We start from the raw sequence: 20,011 nt of genomic DNA on the forward strand, positions 1-20,011 counted from the left end.
AAAGTGTATCATTAACAAATAACCTAGAGAATGGGAGAAAATATTTGCAAACTAAGTATGTGACAAAGGTCTAATATCCAGCATCTATAAGGAACTTAAATTTATAAGAATAAAGCAATCCCATTAAGTGGGCAAAGGACACGAACACTTTTCTTTTTTTTTTTTTTTTTTTTTTTTGAGACGGAGTCTCGCTCTGTCACCCAGGCTGGAGTGCGGTGGCCGGATCTCAGCTCACTGCAAGCTCCGCCTCCCGGGTTCACGCCATTCTCCTGCCTCAGCCTCCCGAGTAGCTGGGACTACAGGCACCCGCCACCTCGCCCGGCTAGTTTTTTGTATTTTTTAGTAGAGACGGGGTTTCACCGTGTTAGCCAGGATGGTCTCGATCTCCTGACCTCGTGATCCGCCCGTCTCGGCCTCCCAAAGTGCTGGGATTACAGGCGTGAGCCACGGCGCCCGGCCACGAACACTTTTCAAAAGAAGACATACATGCAGCCAACAAGCATATGAAAAAAAGCTCAGTATCACTGATCATTAGAGAAATGCAAGTCAAAACCACAATGAGATACCATCTCATACTAGCCAGGATGGCTATTATCAAAAAGTCAAAAAATAACCTGGCGAGGTTGCAGAGAAAAGGCAACACTTTTACACTGTTAGTGGGAGTGTAAATTAGTTCAACCATTGTGGAAAGTAGTGTGAGGATTCCTCAAAGAGCTAAAAACAGAACTACCATTTGCCCCAGCAATCCTATTACTGGGTATATACCCAAAGGAATATAAATCGTTTCACCATAAAGACACATGCACTGTGCAGTATGTTCATTGTGGCACTATTCACAATAGCCAAGACATGGAATCAACCTAAATGCTCATCAATGGCAGATGGGATAAAGAAGATGTGGTACAGGCCAGGCGCAGTGGCTCACGCCTATAATCCCAGCACTTTGGGAGGGCGAGGCGGGAGGATCACCTGAGGTCAGGAGTTCAAGACCAGCCTGGCCAATGTGGAAAAACCCCGTCTCTACTAAAAATACAAAATTAGGCAGGCATGGTGGCAGGCGCCTATAATTCCAGCTACTCGGGAGGCTGAAGCAGGAGAATCACTTGAACTCGGGAGGCAGAGGTTGCAGTGAGCTGAGACTGCGCCATTGTACTCCAGCCTGGGCAAAAAGAGCAAAACTCCATCTCACAACAACAAAAAAAAGAAAGAAAGAAAGAAAGAAAGAAAATGTGATACATGTACACCATGGAATGACCATGCAGCCATAAGAAAGAATGAGATCATGTCCTTTGCAGGAACATGGATGGAGCTGGAGGCCATTATCCTCAGCAAACTAAAGCAGAAACAGAAAAACAAATACAGCATGTTCTCACTTATAAGTGGAAGCTAAATGATGAGACCTCATGGACACAAAGAAGGGAACAACAGACACTGGAACCTACTTGAGGCTGGAGGGTGGGAAGAGGGAGAGGATCAGAAAAAATAGCTATTGGGTACTAGGCTTAGTATCTGGATAACGAAATAACCTGCACAACAAACCACTATGAAATGAGTTTACCTATATAAAAAAACTGCACAAGGCCGGGCGCGGTGGCTCACACCTGTAATCCCAGCATTTTGGGAGGCCGAGGCAGGTGGATCACTTGAGGTCAGGAGTTCAAGACCAACCTGGCCAACATGTTGAAACCTCGTCTATACTAAAAATACAAAAATTAGCTGGGCATGGTGGCAGGCGCCTGTAATCCCAGCTACTCAAGAGGCTGGGGCAGAAGAATCGCTTAAACCCAGGAGGCAGGGGTTGCAGTGAGCAGAGATCGTGCCACTGCACTCCAGCCTGGGCAACAGAGGGAGACAGTCTCAAAATAAATAAATAAATAAATAAATAAATAAAATAATAATGCAGAAACAGGCTGGATGCGGTGGCTCATGTCTGTAATCCTAGCACTTTGGGAGGCCAAGGCAGGAGGATTACTTAGGCCCAGGAGTTTTAGGCTGCAGTGAGCTATGTTTGTGGCACTGAACTCCAGGCTGGGCGACAGAGTGAGACCCTGTTTAAAAAAAAAAAAAAAAAAAAGACCAGGCACGGAGGCTCACGCCTGTAATCCCAGCATTTTGGGAGGCCGAGGTGGGCAGATCACCTGAGGTCAGGAGTTCAAGACCAGCCTGGCCAACATGGTGAAACCCTGTCTCTACTAAAAATACAAAACTTAGCCAGGTGTGGTGGCAGGCACCTGTAATCCCAGCTACTTGGGAGGCTGAGGCAGAATTGCTTAAATCTGGGAGGCGGAGGCTGCAGTAAGCCAAGATATGCCATTGCACTCCAGCCTGGGCGACAGAGCAAGACTCCATCTAAAAAAAAAAAAAGAAAAAAAAAGAAAGAAAACACATGTCCATACAAAAAGTTGTACATGAATACTCAGAGCAGCATTATTCATAATAGCCCAAATTAGAAACAACCCAACAATCCAAACGGCCATCAATTGATGAATAAATACATACAATGTGGTTAATATCCACTGTAATGGAATATTATGCAGCCATAAAAAGGAATGAGGTACTAATTCATACAACATGGAAGAAACTTCAAAACATTCTGCTAAGTGAAGGAAGCCAGTCACAAAAGACCACACACATTGTATGATTCTATTTAAGTGAAATGTCAAGAATAGGAAAACCTACGGAGACAAAAAGAGACGTGAGTGTTAGCTCAGGGGAGGAATGTGATAGCTCAGGGATAAAAATGTTTTGGAATCAGGCCGGGTGCGGTGGCTCAAGCCTGTAATCCCAGCACTTTGGGAGGCCGAGACAGGCGGATCACGAGGTCAGGAGATCGAGACCATCCTGGCTAACACGGTGAAACCCCGTCTCTACTAAAAAAATACAAAAAAACTAGCCGGGCGAGGTGGAGGGCACCTGTAGTCCCAGTTACTCGGGAGGCTGAGGCAGGAGAATGGCGTGAACCCGGGAGGCGGAGCTTGCAGTGAGCTGAGATCCGGCCACTGCACTCCAGCCTGGGTGACAGAGCGAGACTCCGTCTCAAAAAAAAAAAGAAAAAAAAAAAATGTTTTGGAATCAGATAGTGGTGACAAGTTGCACAACTTTGTGACTATATTAAAACCAATGAATTGTATAATTTCTAAGAGTCGATTTTGGCCGGGCGTGGGGGCTCACGCCTGTAATCCCAGCACTTTGGGAGGCCGAGGTGGGCAGATCACAAGGTCAGGAGATCAAGACCATCCTGGCTAACATGGTGAAACCCCGTCTCTACTAAAAATACAAAAAATTAGCCGGGCATGGTGGCGGGAGCCTGTAGTCCCAGCTACTGGGGAGGCTGAGGCAGGAGAATAGTGTGAACCCGGAAGGCAGAACTTGCAGTGAGCCGAGATCGTGCCATTGCACCCCAGCCTGGTCAACAAAGTGAGACTCCGTCTCAAAAAAAAAAAAAAAAAAAAAAAAAAATTCGATTTTATGGTACGTGAATTATATGTCAATAAAGAAGAAATACCTTAAAACCCTTTCTTGGCCGGGCACAGTGGCTCATGCCTGTAATCCCAGCAGGCCAGCGTGGGTGGATCACGAGGTCAGGAGTTCGAGACCAGCCTGGCCAATGTGGTGAAAGCTCGTCTCTACTAAAAATACAAAAATTAGCTGGGCATGGCGGCAGGCACCTGTAATCCCAGTTATGCACGAAGCTGAGACAGGAGAATCTTCTGAACCCAGGAGGTGGAGGTTGCAGTGAGCTAAGATCGTGCCATTGCACTCCACCCTGGGTGACAGGGCAAGACTCCATCAAAAAAGCAAAACAAAAAACAAAACAAAACAAAAACCACTTTTCTCTACCTCAAAATCACAGGCTATGAAAAGAAAATTTCATTCTTAGCCTTTCCTTCATCTGTCTCCTACCTTGAGCTATGGTTATTTACGTGGCTTCTCTTTCTAAGAAGATTAAAAGCATGCTGAGGGCCTGCTCTTCATCCGATTCATCCATTGATCCCCCCAGTCTCCCAGGAGTGATGTAAGCTTAGTAGGCACCAATAAATATTTGCTGAATGAATAATGGCATGACTACCTTGCATACATACAATGTTTTATAGCTATCAAAGTACTTTTGTTCAAACTTTTAATTTGAACTTTGCAACAAACCTTTGAGGAAGGTAGAAAGCTAATATAACGCTGCTATGAATAATGCTGCTATGAATATTCATGTACAATAATAATCCCCATTGAATAAGGGAGAACTGAAGCAGAACACTATATGGTACTGAGGAAGAAGCACTGGATTGGGAGATCTAGGGTCTTGTGCTCCAGGCCAGCCTCTGCCTTTATCTGGCTGTATGACCAAGTGAGGCATTTTGCTCTCTCAGTCTATTCTGCCATTTGTAAAATGAGAGGTGGACTCTGAAATAAGCTACAAAACCTCTTCCAATGACACTATCCTGCGATTTTAAGTAGACACTACTGGTTAGCAGCAAACCAGAGATGGAACCTAAAACATCTGTATTCTCTTTTCTCTGGACATGCTACCTCCCATAGCAGGGACGTGCCCCCAACCAGGGTGACAACTGACCCCCTTTCAACATTCTGAATTATGCAAAGATGTATGCAAGTTTCCTTTCACTCTATTTATAGTGGTTCTATTGGAGCAATCCTACAAAAATGATGAAAGATGCAACGAAGTGAGGACTGAACTTCACTTTCAATGCATAAAGGTCATTGGAAATAGCATAAGGCCAGGTGTGGTAGCTCATGCCTGTAATCTCAGTGCTTTGGGAGGCCAAGGCAGGAGGATCACTTGAAGGCCAGGAGGTCGAGAGCAGTCTGGGCAACAGAGTAAGACCCTGTGTGTCTACAAAAAATTAAAAAAAAAAAATTAGCCAGGCACGGTGGCACACTCCTGTAGTCCTAGCTACTAGGAAGGCTGAGGCAGGAGGGAGGAGGGAGGACTGCTTGAGCCCAGGAGTTTAAGGTTATACTGAGCTATGATTGTGCCTCTGCACTCCAGCCTGTGTGACAAAGTGAGGCGCTGTCTCAAAAACAAAACAAAACAAAACAAAGAGCATAATAAAATGAAGAGTGTAGCTGTGGACCTAACAGATCTTAGGTTCAAATCCCAGCTCTGTCACCTATTTTCTGCCTGACTTGACATTTCTTTAAAAAATTTTTTTTTTCTTTTCTACATTTCCTATGTCTCTTCATCTTTTTAATTTTTTTTAAAAAAAAATTTATTTGTTTTGAGACAGGGTCTGGCTCTGTCACCCAGCCTGGAGTGTGGTAGCATGATCTCAGCTCACTGCAACCTCTGCCTCCTGGGCCCAATAGATCCTCCCCTCCCAAGTAGCTGGGACCATAGGCATGCGCCACCACATCTGGCTAATTTTTGCATTTGTTTTTGTAGAGATGGGGTTTCACCATGCTGCCCAGGCTGGTCTCGAACTCCTGGGCTCAAGCGATCTGCCCATCTCAGCCTCCCAAAGTGTTGGGATTACAGACATGAGTCACCGTGCCAGATCCTGATTTGACATTTCTAAACCTCAGTTTCCTAATCTGATAATACCTACCTCTGCAGGGTGAGGAGGAACAGAAGCACTTGCATGTAAAATGCCTGACACTGATCCTATTAAATAATATTTATTGAATATTCTAACATTTTACAAGTGTCATCTCATAGACTCCTCATAAAAATCCTATGAAACAGGTGCTATTGTTATCCTCATCTTACAGATGCAGGATCTGAGGCACAGAAAAGTAAAGTTGCCAAAGTTACACAGTTCTTAGACAGAGAGTCAATCTATACAGTCTGACTCCAGGGGCCAGGCCAATGGCCACTAAAAAATAATTACTTGGCCAGGCGTGGTGGCTCACACCTGTAATCCAGCACTTTGGGAGGCCAAGGCGAGCATATTGTTGAGGTTAGGAGTTCCAGACCAGCCTGGCCAACATGGTGAAACCCCGTCTCTACTAAAAATACAAAAATTAGCTGGGCACGGTGGCAGGCGCCTGTAATCCCAACTGCGTGGGAGGCTGAGGCAGGAGAATCACTTGAACTTGGGAGGTGGAGGTTGCAGTGAGCCAAGGTCGAGATCATGCCACTGCACTTCAGCCTGGGCAACAGAGTGAGACATTGTCTCAAAAAAAAAAATCACTGGCCAGGGAGCAGTGGCTCACACCTGTAATATCAGTATCCACACAATTTCAGGAAGCTGCTGAAACTATGTCTCTTACCATTCCTTAGGGTTAAGCTGCCTTGACTCTGCTGATCTCAAACACAAATTTAAAGAGTGCCATTTCAGGGTCATGGACTAAGTTGGCACAAGGACAGTTTCTGGGAAAGGTCTGGCTGGTAGAACAGACTCATCACCAAAGCATCTTTAGGAAACTTCTTAGCCATCTTTGAGGCTCCTGGCTTAAATAATCCCATGTAGGACTAATTGAAGTTTTCTCTGTAGAAGAGAGATGCTTCTAAGCAATGCTTCACTTTCTGGGAAGTTTTAGATTAAAACTCACCTTGATGTCTCCTCCCCCACCCAGCAGGCTCTGTATTGCTGTTTGAGCTTTTAAGAGACAGGGTCACCTCGGTGCAGTGGTTCATGCCTGCAATCCCAGCACTTTGGGAGGCCGAGGTGGGTAAATCACCTGAGGTCAGAAGTTCGAGGCCAGTCTGACCAACATGGTGAAACCCTGTCTCTACTAAATACAAAAAATTAGCCGGGCATGGTGGTGCACGCCTGTAATCCCAGCTACTTGGGAGGCTGAGGCAGGAGAATTACTTGAACCCAGGAGGCAGAGGTTGCAGTGAGCCGAGATCGCACCATTGCATTCCAACCTGGGCAACAAGAGCGAAACTCCATCTCCATCTCTAAAAAAAAAAAAAAAAAAAAGAGAGAGAGAGACAGCATCTAGCTCTGTTCCCCAGGCTGGAATGGAATGTAGCACTATCACAGTTTACTGCAACTTTGAACTCTAGGCTTAAGGGATCCTCCTGCCTCAGCCTCTTGAGTAGCTAGGATTACAGGCGCAAATCGCCATGCCTGGGTTATTTTTATTTGTAGAGATGGGTGTCTCACCATTTTGCCCAGGCTGTTCTCAAAGTCCAGGCCTCAAACAATCCTCCCATCTCGCCCTCCCAAAGTGCTGGGGTACAAGTGTGAGCCATCTGGCCAGGCACAGTGGCTCATGCCCATAATCCCAACACTTTGGGAGGCCAAGGCAGGAGGATCACTTGAGGTCAGGAGTTTGAGAGCAGCCTGGCCAACATGGTAAAACGCCATCTCAACTAAAAATGCAAAAATTAGCCAGGTGTGATGGCACATGCCTGTAATCCTAGCTACTCAGGAGGCTGAGGCAAGAGAATCACTTGAACCCAGGAGGCTGAGGCTGCAGTGAGCCGAGATTGTACCACTGCACTCCACCTTGGGTGATAGAGCGAGACGCTCAAAAAAACAAACGAACAAACAAACAAAAAAACAGTGTGAAGCAACACACCCAGCCACTTGTTTGAGCTGTGTGAAAATTTTTTCTGGATGTTTTCAGAACTTTGTTTTCCAGTGATCATAGCTAATTTTCCTGTCTGCTCTTAGGCCCCACAATTACCTTAAGATAGTGGAAGGAAACAGAGAAAAGGAAGCATATTTTGATAATGCTATACTCTCTCACTATTTAAGAGCATCTGCAGTCTTGGATTTTGCTTTAACTTTCATCCTGACAACTCCTGCCACAATTCAAAATATCTCTTGTAGAGAAGGCTCTGGAGTTTCATCCTCTAACTCTACTACTAGCTGCAAGGTCAAGGAAAATTAAACCATTCAATTTAGAAATGTTTCCCTTCTAACTCAGTGACAGTTGTGTTACATCCAGATGTGACTGAAAAGGGAACCAGGTAGGCCATCAGCACCCAAACACTCGAGCCTCAACTGATGAAGCTCCCTGACCAGGAAGGCCTAGCTCCCATTCTCAGGAAGGCTCCCTAAGAGGTTCAGGGATAAGCAGTTTTATAGAATTTGGGGGTCATAAATAAGGACAAAATTGTACAGAAGTCCTGATCCAAACACTGCCCTCAACAGCCTCTGGAGAGCTCCCTGGGCAAGGTCTGATCCTGTTCCCCACCCCACCCCCAAGAAAATGGGGTTAATACCTCCCCAGATGGCTACAGGGAGGATTAAGGGTCATTATTCTTGGCACTGAGCTCTCTCACAGCTCTAGCAGTTATGACCTTGTATCCTAAAAGAAGATAATAAACACAAAAATGCCAACGGTGACCCTCAAATCTGGTTCTGCAGTAGTAGCTGAGAATTTTCTTTGCACGGGGCCTATGACACTGCCTCCTATACACTCTGGCCTTTTGACAGCATCCTCCCCTTATTCAGCCTTAAAGTTTGTTTTGTTTTGTTTTTTTGAGATGGAGTCTCACTCTGTCGCCCAGGCTGGAGTACAGTCTTGCGATCTCAGCTCACTGCAACCTCTACCTTCTGAGTTCATGCGATCTCCTGCCTCAGCCTCCCAAGTAGCTGGGATTACAGGCACCTGCCACCACGCCAGGCTAATTTTTGTACTTTTAGTAGAGACCAGGTTTCACCACCTTGGCCAGACTGGTCTCAAACTCCTGACCTTGGGATCCACCCACTTCAACCTCCCAAAGTTCTGGATTACAGGTGTGAGCCACCGTGCCCAGCCCAGGCTTAAAAGTTTTTAAGGTATTAGTCATCAATGCTAAAAAGGCCTTCAAGGAGTCAGCAGCTATTACTTAATAGCACATGGGCCCCAGAACTCTCAGGGTTACATGCAGACCTGAATTTACCCAGAAAAAGCCGACTAAGTGGTACCCCTTTACATCCAAGACCTGGCTCTTGAGGGCAATCAGTGAGGTCTAGTAAAAAGGATATATTTCATCATTTAGTTCTCAGAAACCCACTACAAAGTAGGTACTACAATAAGCCTCATTTTATTTTATTTTATTTATTTATTTATTTTTGAGACGGAGACTCGCTCTGTCGCCCAGGCTGGAGTGCAGTGGCCGGATCTCAGCTCACTGCAAGCTCCATCTCCTGGGTTTACGCCATTCTCCTGCCTCAGCCTCCCAAGTAGCTGGGACTACAGGCGCCCGCCACCTCGCCCGGCTAGTTTTTTGTATTTTTTAGTAGAGACGGGGTTTCACCGTGTTAGCCAGGATGGTCTCGATCTCCTGACCTCGTGATCTGCCCGTCTCGGCCTCCCAAAGTGCTGGGATTACAGGCTTGAGCCACCGCGCCCGGCCAAGCCTCATTTTATAGGTGAAACTATAGCTGTGAGAGGATACATGATTGACCCTAGGTCACACAGCTAAGGAAGAGACATGGGTTCAAATATCAGCCCTACACTACTAGCTGTGTAACCTCCAGCATATTCCTTAACTTTCTAGAGTCTCAATTTCTCATTTGTAAAATGGGGATAATGGTAATACCTTCCTTCCAGGGGAGTTCTGAAGATTACAAGATACATTGCAGATAAAGTAGGGCTGGGCCTGGTGGCTCACACCTGTAACTCCAGCACTTTGGGGGGGCCAAGGCGAGTGGATCACCTGAGGTCAGGAGTTCGAGACCAGCTTGGCCAACATGGTGAAACCCCATCTCTACTAAAAAAAATACAAAAATTATCTGGGCATGGTGGCGTGTGCCTATAATCTCAGCTACTCAGAAGGCTGAGGCAGGAGAATCGCTTGAACCTGGGAGGCGGAGGTTGCAGTGAGCCGCGATTGCGTGCACTCCAGCCTAGGCAACAAGAGCGAAACTCTGTCTTAAAAAAAAAAAAAGAAAAGAAAAAAAAAGTATCTAGCAAGTGCCTGGTATATACTAAATATTCAATACATGTTAGTTTTTTGGTTTTGATTTTTTCTTTTTTTTTTGAGACAGAGTCTCACTCTGTCCCCCAGGCTGGAGTGCACATGATCTTGGCTCACTGCAACCTCCGCCTCCCAGGTTCAAGCAATTCTCACGATTCAGCCTCCCAAGTAGCTGGGAATACAGGTTTGTGCCACCACGGCTGGCTAATTTTTTGTATTTTCAGTAGAGATAGGTTTTGCCATGTTGCCCAGGCTGGTCTCCAACTCCTGAGCTCTGCCCACCTCGGCTTCCCAAAGTGCTAGGATTACAGGCATGAGCCACCACGCACCCGGCTTTTTGTGTGTGTGTGTGTGTGTGAGACAGGGTCTCTGTTTCCCATGCTGGAGTTCAGTAGCACAGTCTTGGCTCACTGCAACCTCTGCCTCCTGCACTCAAGTGATCCTCCCACCTCAGATTCCCAGGTAGATGGGAATACAAGCACATGCCACCACACCTGACTGCTTGAGACTGCTCAAGCAGTCTGCCTACCTCAGCTTCCCAAGGTCCTGGGATTATAGGTTTGAGCCACCATGCCCAGCCTCCCTGTCTGTTTGATCTGTAAAACTTAACATGGCTTGGCATGGTGGCTCATACCTGTAATCCCAGCACTTTGGGAGGTCTAGGTGGGCGGATTTCTTGAGCCCAGGAATTTGAGACCAGCCTAAACAACATAGTGAAACCCCATCTCTACAAAAAAATTAAAAAATTAGCCAGGTGTGATGGCACACACCTGTACTCCCATCTACTCGCGAGGCTGAGGCAGGGGGATCACTTGAGCCCAGGAGGCAGAGGTTGCAGTGAGCTAAGACTGCACTACTGTAACAGTCCCACCTGGGCAACAGAGTAAGACCCTGTCTCAAAAAAAAAAAAAAAAAGCCAGGAGCGGTGGCTCATGCCTGTAATTCCAGCACTTTGGGAGGCCGAGGCAGGTGGAACTCAGGAGTTTGAGACCAGCCTGGGCAACATGGCAAAACCCTGTCTCTACTAAAAATACAAAAAAATTAGCCGGGGCTGGGCGCAGTGGCTCACGCCTGTAATCCCAGCACTTTGGGAGGCTGAGGCGGGCGGATCACCTAAGGTCAGGAGTTCAAGACCAGTCTGGGTAACATGGTGAAACCCTCTACAAAAACACAAAAATTTGCTGGATTTGGCAGTACATGCCTGTAATTCCAGCTACTCGGGAGGCTGAGGCATGAGAATCGCTTGAACCTAGGAGGCAGAGGTTGCAGTGAGCCAAGATCATGCCACTGCACTCCAGCCTGGATGACGAAGTGAGACGCTGTCTCAAAAAATAAATAAATAGGCCGGGCGCGGTGGCTCAAGCCTGTAATCCCAGCACTTTGGGAGGCCGAGACGGGCGGATCACGAGGTCAGGAGATCGAGACCATCCTGGCTAACACGGTGAAACCCCGTCTCTACTAAAAAATACAAAAAAACTAGCCGGGTGAGGTGGCGGGCGCCTGTAGTACCAGCTACTCAGGAGGCTGAGGCAGGAGAATGGCATGAACCCGGGAGGCGGAGCTTGCAGTGAGCTGAGATCCGGCCACAGCACTCCAGCCTGGGTGACAGAGCGAGACTCCGTCTCAAAAAATAAATAAATAAATAAATAAATAAATAAATAAAATGTGGCAAACTCTCTGCTTGAATATCTGCAATGATGGGTAACTCACTCCTTCACAAGGCAGCCCATTTTGTTGTTTTTAGAAAGCTACATTATCTCCTATTAAACCAAAGTCTACCCTCTTGGAAATTATGTCATTTAATCCTGAGATGCCTTCTAGAATCACAGAGAACATCCAGTTTTTTTTCCCCATGACAATTCTTCAGGTATTTGAATGAAGTATCATGTTCCCCCAGGCTCTTAGCCTTGGTCTTTTCAGTTCTTCCTCATGTGTCACAGTCCCAGAGGCAATTCAGTATCACAGAGCAGACAGACCTGGGTTTGAATTCCAATCCTTCCTCTTACTTGCTATGTGACCTTAAGCAAATTACTTAATCTCTCTGAATCTGTTTCTTCATAGGTATAATAGGGAAAATGATTCTCACTTCACAGGACAGTCATGAAGGTTACACTGGATAAAGTAAAAATACTAGCTAGCACTGAGCCCAAGATATACCAGGCCCTGAATAAAATGTCAGTCACTTTTTAGGACATATCCCAACTGGTAAATACCTCTCAAAGTAAATTAACCACACCAAGGAACCGGTTTCTTTCTTTTTTTCTTTTTTTTTTTTTTGAGACGGCGTTTCACTCTTGTTGCCCAGGCTGGAGTGCAATGGCATGATCACAGCTCACTGTGACCTCTACCTCCTGGGTTCAAGCGATTCTCCAGCGTTAGCTCCTGAGTAGCTGGGACTACAGGCGCGTGCCACCACGGCCAGCTAATTTTTTTGTATTTTTAGTAGAGATGGGGTTTCACTGTGTTAACAAGGATGGTCTTGATCTCCTGACCTCGTGATCCACCCACCTCAGCCTCCCAAAGTGCTGGGATTACAGGCATGAGCCACTGCGCCCAGCCAGGAACTGGTTTCTAATAGCAATTGCCAGAACTTTGGCTTTTGAAGAGATGATAGCTAAGAAAGTACAACCTAAGGGTTTTGTGGGCCCAGCAATCTGCAATGGCAGCCTAAAGATGCAGTGGAGCATCTGGAAAGGTGAGGCAGAAAGAAGAAAGGAAACAGAACAGATAACTAAACCAATGACCCAAAGAAAACACAAGTATTACCAGATTACATGTTCTGTTTGACTTCCTCTCTGAGACTCAGAACTGCATATGTCAGCAACATTACTTAATTTAAAATGAGAGAAGAGAGTGGTCATGGTGGCCGTGTCTGTAGTCCCAGCTACCAGGGAGGCAGAGGCACAAGAATCCCTTGAGTTCAGGAGTTTGAGACCAGCCTGGGCAACAGAGTGAGACTCCATCTCAAAAAATAAAAATATAAGGAGAGGCCAGGCGCGGTGGCTCACACCTGTAATCCCAGCACTCTGGGAGGCCGAGGTGGGTGGATCACGAGGTCAGGAGTTCAAGACCAGCCTGGCCAAGATGGTGAAACCCCGTCTCTACTAAAAATACAAAAATTAGCCGGGCATGGTGGCAGACACCTGCAATCCCAGCTACTCGGGAGGCTGAGGCAGAGAATTGCTTGAACCCAGGAGGTGGAGGTTGCAGTGAGCGAGATCGTGCCACTGCACTCCAGCCTGGGCGACAGAGCAAGACTCCATCTCAAAAAATAAACAAATAAAATTTTAAAAAGCAGAGAAAAAATAAAAATAATTAAAGAACAAGTCATAGTCTAGATCTTCCTTAGCAGTTGGCCCCTCAAGATCCACAAATGTTTGGCAGTGGGCTTCATGATTTTCAGTTGTCTTTCCAAATCCTAAAGTCTAGGTGTGCAAAAACACCCTACATAAGATGCCCAATGAGTCAATACTGAACTCCTTCCAGCTAAAAAAAACTGCCAATTGTATGAAACTGGTAAATAATCGTTAGCTTCGTCATCATAATCTTTACACGTGTTCTCTCTTTCCCTCATGACCCTCAGAGAAGGTGTCCCAGGCAGAAATATGGACTACTGCTCAATTATTCTGCAGAGTTGATCCAAAAGCACTGTTCCTTCAAATTGAGATAAGACTCGAACAGAAGTGCTCCCACATAGGTCAAAAAAGGAAAGGAGAGCAGGACTCCAGACTTTAAGCAGCATGATCACAAACTATGACAGAAAAGGTCATTTCCTACCTGCCAGTGAAATACAACAACCTACAATGAAGAAATCTCAGTAAGTCTCAGACTCGGCCCAAAGGAGCTCCACGGTTACTCCCTGGTCTGTTATAGAGGATCTGGCTATTACACTCAACAGCAAAAATTCAATTCAATCCCGCTAAAGATATAAGAATCACAAGGAAGAATAAGCCAGAACTCAAGACAGAAATAGCATTAAGTAGTTCCTTCAGTACAGTGAGCAGAAGCTGGCCACTTAACGACTGTAAAAGACACAGAAGCCGGGCGCGGTGGCTCAAGCCTGTAATCCCAGCACTTTGGGAGGCCGAGACGGGCGGATCACAAGGTTAGGAGATCGAGACCATCCTGGCTAACATGGTGAAACCCCGTCTCTACTAAAAATACAAAAAACTAGCCGGGCGAGGTGGCGGGCGCCTGTAGTCCCAGCTACTCGGGAGGCTGAGGCAGGAGAATGGTGTAAACCCGGGAGGCGGAGCTTGCAGTGAGCTGAGATCCGGCCACTGCACTCCAGCCTGGGCGACAGAACGAGACTCCGTCTCAAAAAAAAAAAAAAAAAAAAAAGACACAGAAAAGCTTAGTAGGGACTACTGGGCATACCGGTGTCCTAGGTGGGGATTTCATAATGTCTTTGAATCAGAAGCTGCCCTCAAAAAGTTTTCTTCTCAAAACGGTTTCAGGCTTTGTTAGAAAGGGAAGCTGTCACTGCCACTTTACCCAGATCATCTACTCCATCCTTGGAATGAATGGGGAAGCTTCAGCCACCCCACCAGGCTCCTAAAATCACCAACTGGAGAGAAAAACCATAACGTTGCTCTACCAGTACTTCAGGAGGTTACAGAAAGTCACAGAAGAAAAGAACTTTGGGGAAAACAGTCAAATTCGGCTGTTAGACATTACTCACAGGCCCCTGTACCTCTCCTCTAGAAACCCTGGGAGTACACCCGCAGAGGAGAGAGAGCCCAAGGCACCAAGCAAAGTCAACCAGGCTGGCAAGGGGGCGTCCCACTGCGGCTTTCAGTGCAAGAAGTGGATCCTGCTGGTTCGCAGTCTCTCTTCTATCTCCTCACTTCCTATTTACCCTTTGAAGTGGGTACTGAATGGCCCATTCCCAAGCAGAGGCCCTTTGTATACGGGGTGCTACAGTCGCCTGGTGGAAGCACCTTGGCAGAGTTCAGTTTGGTGCCAGAATGGGCCACTGAAGGCATCTGCGGTGGGGACACACACACACACACACACACACACACACACACACAGAGAGAGAGAGAGAGAGAGAGAGAGAGAGAGAGAGAAACAGAGAGAGCGAGCGAGAAACTAAGAGGTCAGGTCGGCGTTGCCCTCCCGGCACTTACACCTGCCCCTTCTTCCTGACTCCGGCGCCAGATCAGATGTCAAACAAAAACTCCGCAAAAAAGTCCCGTGATGGAATGACTTCCACCTCTCCCTCCGCAGAGCCCCCTGGACTCCCACAGCCTCCCCCCGCGTCTCGACCAAACCCTCAGCCCCCACCCCGCCCCCGGACCACTCTGCCCTCCGCCCCGGCGAGGCCTGGCCCCTCTCGGGACACCCGGGGCCCCGAGACGGGCGGGCTCAGGCCCCCAGGCCGGTAGGGCTGGAGCCGGCCCAGAGCGGGCAGCCCGTGCGCCGGGGCTGCGGGAGCCAGTCCCAGCCTCGGCGCCCGCGGAGGGCAGGGGGCGACGGCGACCCGTACCTGTCAGGTCTCTTTCCCCACCGGCAGCGGCGCAACTTCAGGAGCCCATATCCGTCCGGGGGGGCGGCCCCTCTCCCGGGAGGTGGGGCGAGGATCCCGGGGAGGGGGCTGGGGGGCTCCAGCAGCTCTAGCCCCTTCCCATGCTCCCCGCCCGGCGCCTGGCCGGGGCCGGACAGCGCCTCCGCCCGCCCCTGCGCACCGCCTCACACCCGCGCTCACACACACTCACACTCCCTCGCGCGCTCTCACACACGCACTCCCCTCCCTCCTCCTCCTCTGTTTATCTCCTCCAGCTGTCTGGGGACCCAAGAGAAGCCCAGCAACGCGCCTGCGCCACGCAGTCTCCGCCTCCGCCCCGCGCCTCGCAGCCGGCGGGTACGCTACGCAGACTGCGCCCGGCAGCTTCCAGAATGGCTAGCTGGGCCCCCCCACTTACCCCCCCGCGCCCGGTCAACGTCTGCTGCCGGCGGCGCCCACTAACCTGCTAGTGGGGGAGCCCCGCACCGCCGTGGCCAATGGGCTTCGCCGCTCGCGGGACCGGCAGCCAGTGGGCGGGCGGGAAAGCTGGGCTAAGCCCCGGGGCACCCTGGGAGTCGTAGTTTTTCGCCGTCGAGAAGTTCCTGCCGAGCGGGCTCACCCCGCCCGGTTGCCATTAGTTACCCGGACGCACCTCCCACCCCACCACCGGGTAAAAAGCTCCTCACACTGCTTCTGGGACACCCGCTCACACGCTCGCCCACTGGCCCGCAGGCCCCCGCACAGCCCCTTAAGAGCTCTTTAAGACTTACTCTGAGCCCCCGAATTGTGAGACCTCTCAGGCTAGGGCCCCGAGGGCTCTCCAGAACCGAGCCTCAGCCCACTCCTTCCCGCTCTGGGGGACTGCTGAAGTGGCACAGTCCTCACTCGCGTCTCCTGGGTCTTAAGGAAGAGGATGAAAGAGAATCGGTCTTACGCTGAGTAGCCTGGGGAGGAGTCAGCCACACACACTCTGGGTGCCCTCGGGGTGATGGGAGCGACTAGGTCCATCTGACCCTCGCCGAGTCACTGCTGCTCCCATCTCTGAGGAAGAGACGCAGTTCCAGCCTTGTGGAGTCCCAGGGCTGATGGAGGAGACACCCTCCTCTTTATTAAGGAAGTTCCCAAGGTGACAAGGGTGGTACTAAGCCTATCTTCTTAAGGCAGAGACCAGGCCCCACCCATGAAACTTCAAGTCAGAAAGGGAAGACAAGTGTCATCATCTTCTAACAAGGGAAACTTGTCACTCATCCATAGGGTGCCATTTGTCAGATACAATAATTCACTTTTATTTGCACTGGATTGGGTACAGTCCCTTAGCTAGGTACTATTGCTGTCTGTGTTTTGCAGAAAAGGAAAGAAGCTGAAGCAGAAAGGCTAAAAGCAACTTGCCCCCGGGGTCCTGATAAGTTGGCAAATTGGGAATTAGACCCAGATCTGCCTGACTCCAGAGTCTGAGCCTCTGAACACTGCCTGTCTTTCCTGTGAAAACCAGACAGCAGGCCGGGCGCGGTGGCTCAAGCCTGTAATCCCAGCACTTTGGGAGGCCGAGACGGGTGGATCACGAGGTCAGGAGATCGAGACCATCCTGGCTAACACGGTGAAACCCCGTCTCTACTAAAAAATACAAAAAACTAGCCGGGCGATGTGGCGGACGCCTGTAGTCCCAGCTACTTGGGAGGCTGAGGCAGGAGAATGGCGTGAACCCGGGAGGCGGAGCTTGCAGTGAGCTGAGATCCGGCCACTGCACTCCAGCCTGGGCGACAAGCGAGACTCCGTCTCAAAAAAAAAAAAAAAAGAAAAAAAGAAAACCAGACAGCACCCGCTCTCAGTAAGGACTGAATATATGTATTTGGCATTTATAGTGTTTATCACTCCGTATGTAGCTTGTTTCTTTTTTCCAATTCTGCTCACATCATGAGTATGAATTTTTCTGTGAATACCTGAATACTCCCAGAGACAAAGGTAGTATTCTAGTTGCTGGTGATTTATCCCCAAGGGAGATTTCTCCCCATTTAGAGGAGTAAGAACCTACCCTTGTGACATCAGCTCACAAAGTCTTTTATGCCTTTCTCCTAAAAAATGCTGTGGGTCATTCCCCCGACCTCTCCCCCACAGCTGTTCCACTGAATATAAAAAATCATAGACTTTGGAACTAGAAGAAAGCTTTGAGATCATCTATCTGTAGCTTCCCAGGTTCAGGCTGCAACCTTGGTTAGGGTCATTGGGTTAATTAAACTGAATAATAGCTAACATTTATTGAATACTTACCATGGGAGATAAGTGCTTACTAGTGGATTAAGAAACACTCCCGGACTGGGTGCAGTGGCTCACGCCTGTAATCCCAGCACTTTGGGAGGCCGAGGCCGGCAGATCACGAGGGCAGGAGATTGAGACCATCCTGGCTAACACAGTGAAACCCCGTCTCTACTAAAAATACAAAAAAATTAGCCAGGCGTGGTGGCAGGCGCCTGTGGTCTCAGCTACTCAGGAGGTTGAGGCAGAAGAATGGTGTAAACCCGGGAGGTGGAGCTTGCAGTGAGCACTCCAGCCTGGGCGACAGAGTGAGACTCTGTCTCAAAAAAAAAAGAAAAGAAAAGAAGCACTCCCACACTCCCAGCCGGGCCCAGTGGCTCACGCCTGTAATCCCAGCACTTTGGGAGGGCAAAGGCGGGCGGATGGCCTGAGGTTGGGAGTTCAAGACCAGCCTGGCCAGCATGGTGAAACCCCGTCTCTACTAAAAATACAAAAATTAGCCGGGCGTGGTGGCGTGCGCCTGTAATCCCAGCTACTCAGGAGTCTGAGGCAGGAGAATAGTTGGAACCCAAGAGGCAAAGGTTGCAGTGAGCCGAGATCGTGCCACTGCACTCCAACCTGGGCGACAGAGAGAGACTCTGTCTCAAAAAAAAAAAAAAAAAAAGAAAAGAAAAGAAAAGAAAAAAGAAAGAAAGAAAGAAAGAAAGAAACACTCCTACAATCACATAGCTAGGAAGTGGTACAGTTGGGATTAAAGCCTAGACTATTCAAATCCAGAACCCCCATTTTTAAATCGTTTTCGCATACGTTTTTTGTGGCAGAGAACCCCCATTTTAAACTCTTGTTTAATGCTGGCAAGGTCACAGAGGATCTTAGATATACCGACAGAGAAGAGTGGGTGATGTTTCTGTGACGCCTAGCACAGTCTATGGCACATACCAGAAACTCAGTAAACATTTGTTGTCAGAATGAACTTTTGTTGGTAGAGACTGATGACAGGAAGAAGACTATTTTTTCTTAGATGGACTTGCTCTGTCACCCAGGTTGGAGTACAATGGTGCAATCTTGGCTCACTGCAACCTCCCCCTCCTGGGTTCAAGCGATTCTCCTGTCTCAACCTCCCGAGTAGCTGGGACTACAGGTGCGCACCATGATGCCCAGCTAATTTTTGTATTTTTAGTAGAGATGGGGTTTCACCATAATTGGTCAGGCTGGTCTCGAACTTCTGACCTCAGGTGATCCACCTGCCTTGGCCTCCCAAAGTGCTGGGATTACAGGCATGAGCCACCTCGCTCCACTAGGAAGAAGACTATTAACAACTGCAGTTACTAGTTATCATTTTCTAGTAGGTACTCACTCGTACTCTTACGCTTCCTTGAGTTTCTTTCTTCCTCTCTCTCCATATAGCAGAGACTTATACGTAAATCTATACATAGTGTACACACACACATTTATATACATTAACACCCACTAACTCATTTGATTCTTCCAACCACGTTGTGAGTTAGGTATGATTCTTACTCCCATTGTACCTAGAAGAAACAGAGACTCAGCTAGGCACGGAGGCTCACGCCTGTAATCCCAACCTTTTGGTTCCAGACAGCCTGGGCAATACGGCAAAACCCTGTCTCTACAAAAAATACAAACATTGGCCAGGCGCGGTGGCTCACACCTGTAATCCCAGCACTTTGGGAGGCCAAAGCAGGCAGATCACCAGATCAGGAGTTCGAGACCAGCCTGGCCAACATAGTGAAACCCCGTCTCTACTAAAAATAAAAAAATTAGCTGGGCATGGTGGCATTTGCCTGTAGTCCCAGCTACCTGGGAGGCTGAGGCAGGAGAATCGCTTGAACCTGGGAGGCAGAGGTTGTGGTGAGCCAAGATCATGCCACTGCACTCCAGCCTGGGCAACAGAGCAAGACTTCATCTTAAAAAAAAAAATTAGGGTGGGCATGGTGGCTGGTCTGGGTGTAGCTCATGGCTGTAGTCCTATCACTTTGGAAGGCCAAGGTGGGAGGATCACTTAAGCTCAGGAGTTTGAGACCACCCTGGCCAACATGGCCAAACACCATCTCTATTAAAAATACAAAATAATAATAATAATAATAATTAGCCGGTTGTGGTGGTGTGTGCCTGTAGTCCCAGCTACTGGAGAGACTGAGATAGGAGGATTGCTTAAGCCTGGGAAGCAGAGGTTGCAGTGAGCCAAGATGGCACCACTGCACTCCAGCCTGGTACACAGAACGAGACCCTGTCCAGAAAAAAGAAAAAAAAAAAAAAAGAAAGAGAAGAAAGAAAAAGAAGATGGTTAAGTTCAAAATCAGATACACACTTCCCAGCCACAGGTGTTTTCAGATTATGAAATAATTTTCTTCTTTTTTTTTTTTTTTTTGTTGAGACAGAGTCTTGCTTTGTCGCCCAGCCTGGAGTGCAGTGGC

At 48.2% G+C, this 20,011-nt stretch overlaps 1 protein-coding gene across 2 annotated transcripts in view; it reads right to left on the reverse strand.

Annotated features, from left to right (window-relative positions):
- WDTC1 (WD and tetratricopeptide repeats 1) overlaps nt 1–15,620 on the reverse strand; it is an 81,545-nt gene extending 65,925 nt beyond the window's left edge. For both annotated transcript variants that reach the window (XM_045377022.2, XM_045377020.2), the window contains exon 1: nt 15,303–15,620. The gene's annotated coding sequence lies outside the window, so the exon portion shown is untranslated. The remainder of the gene's footprint in view (nt 1–15,302) is intronic.
- Between the last annotated feature and the right edge of the window lie 4,391 nt (nt 15,621–20,011).

The sequence above is a fragment of the Macaca fascicularis genome, chromosome 1, assembly GCF_037993035.2.
Source record: "Macaca fascicularis isolate 582-1 chromosome 1, T2T-MFA8v1.1".
NCBI lineage: Eukaryota > Metazoa > Chordata > Mammalia > Primates > Cercopithecidae > Macaca > Macaca fascicularis.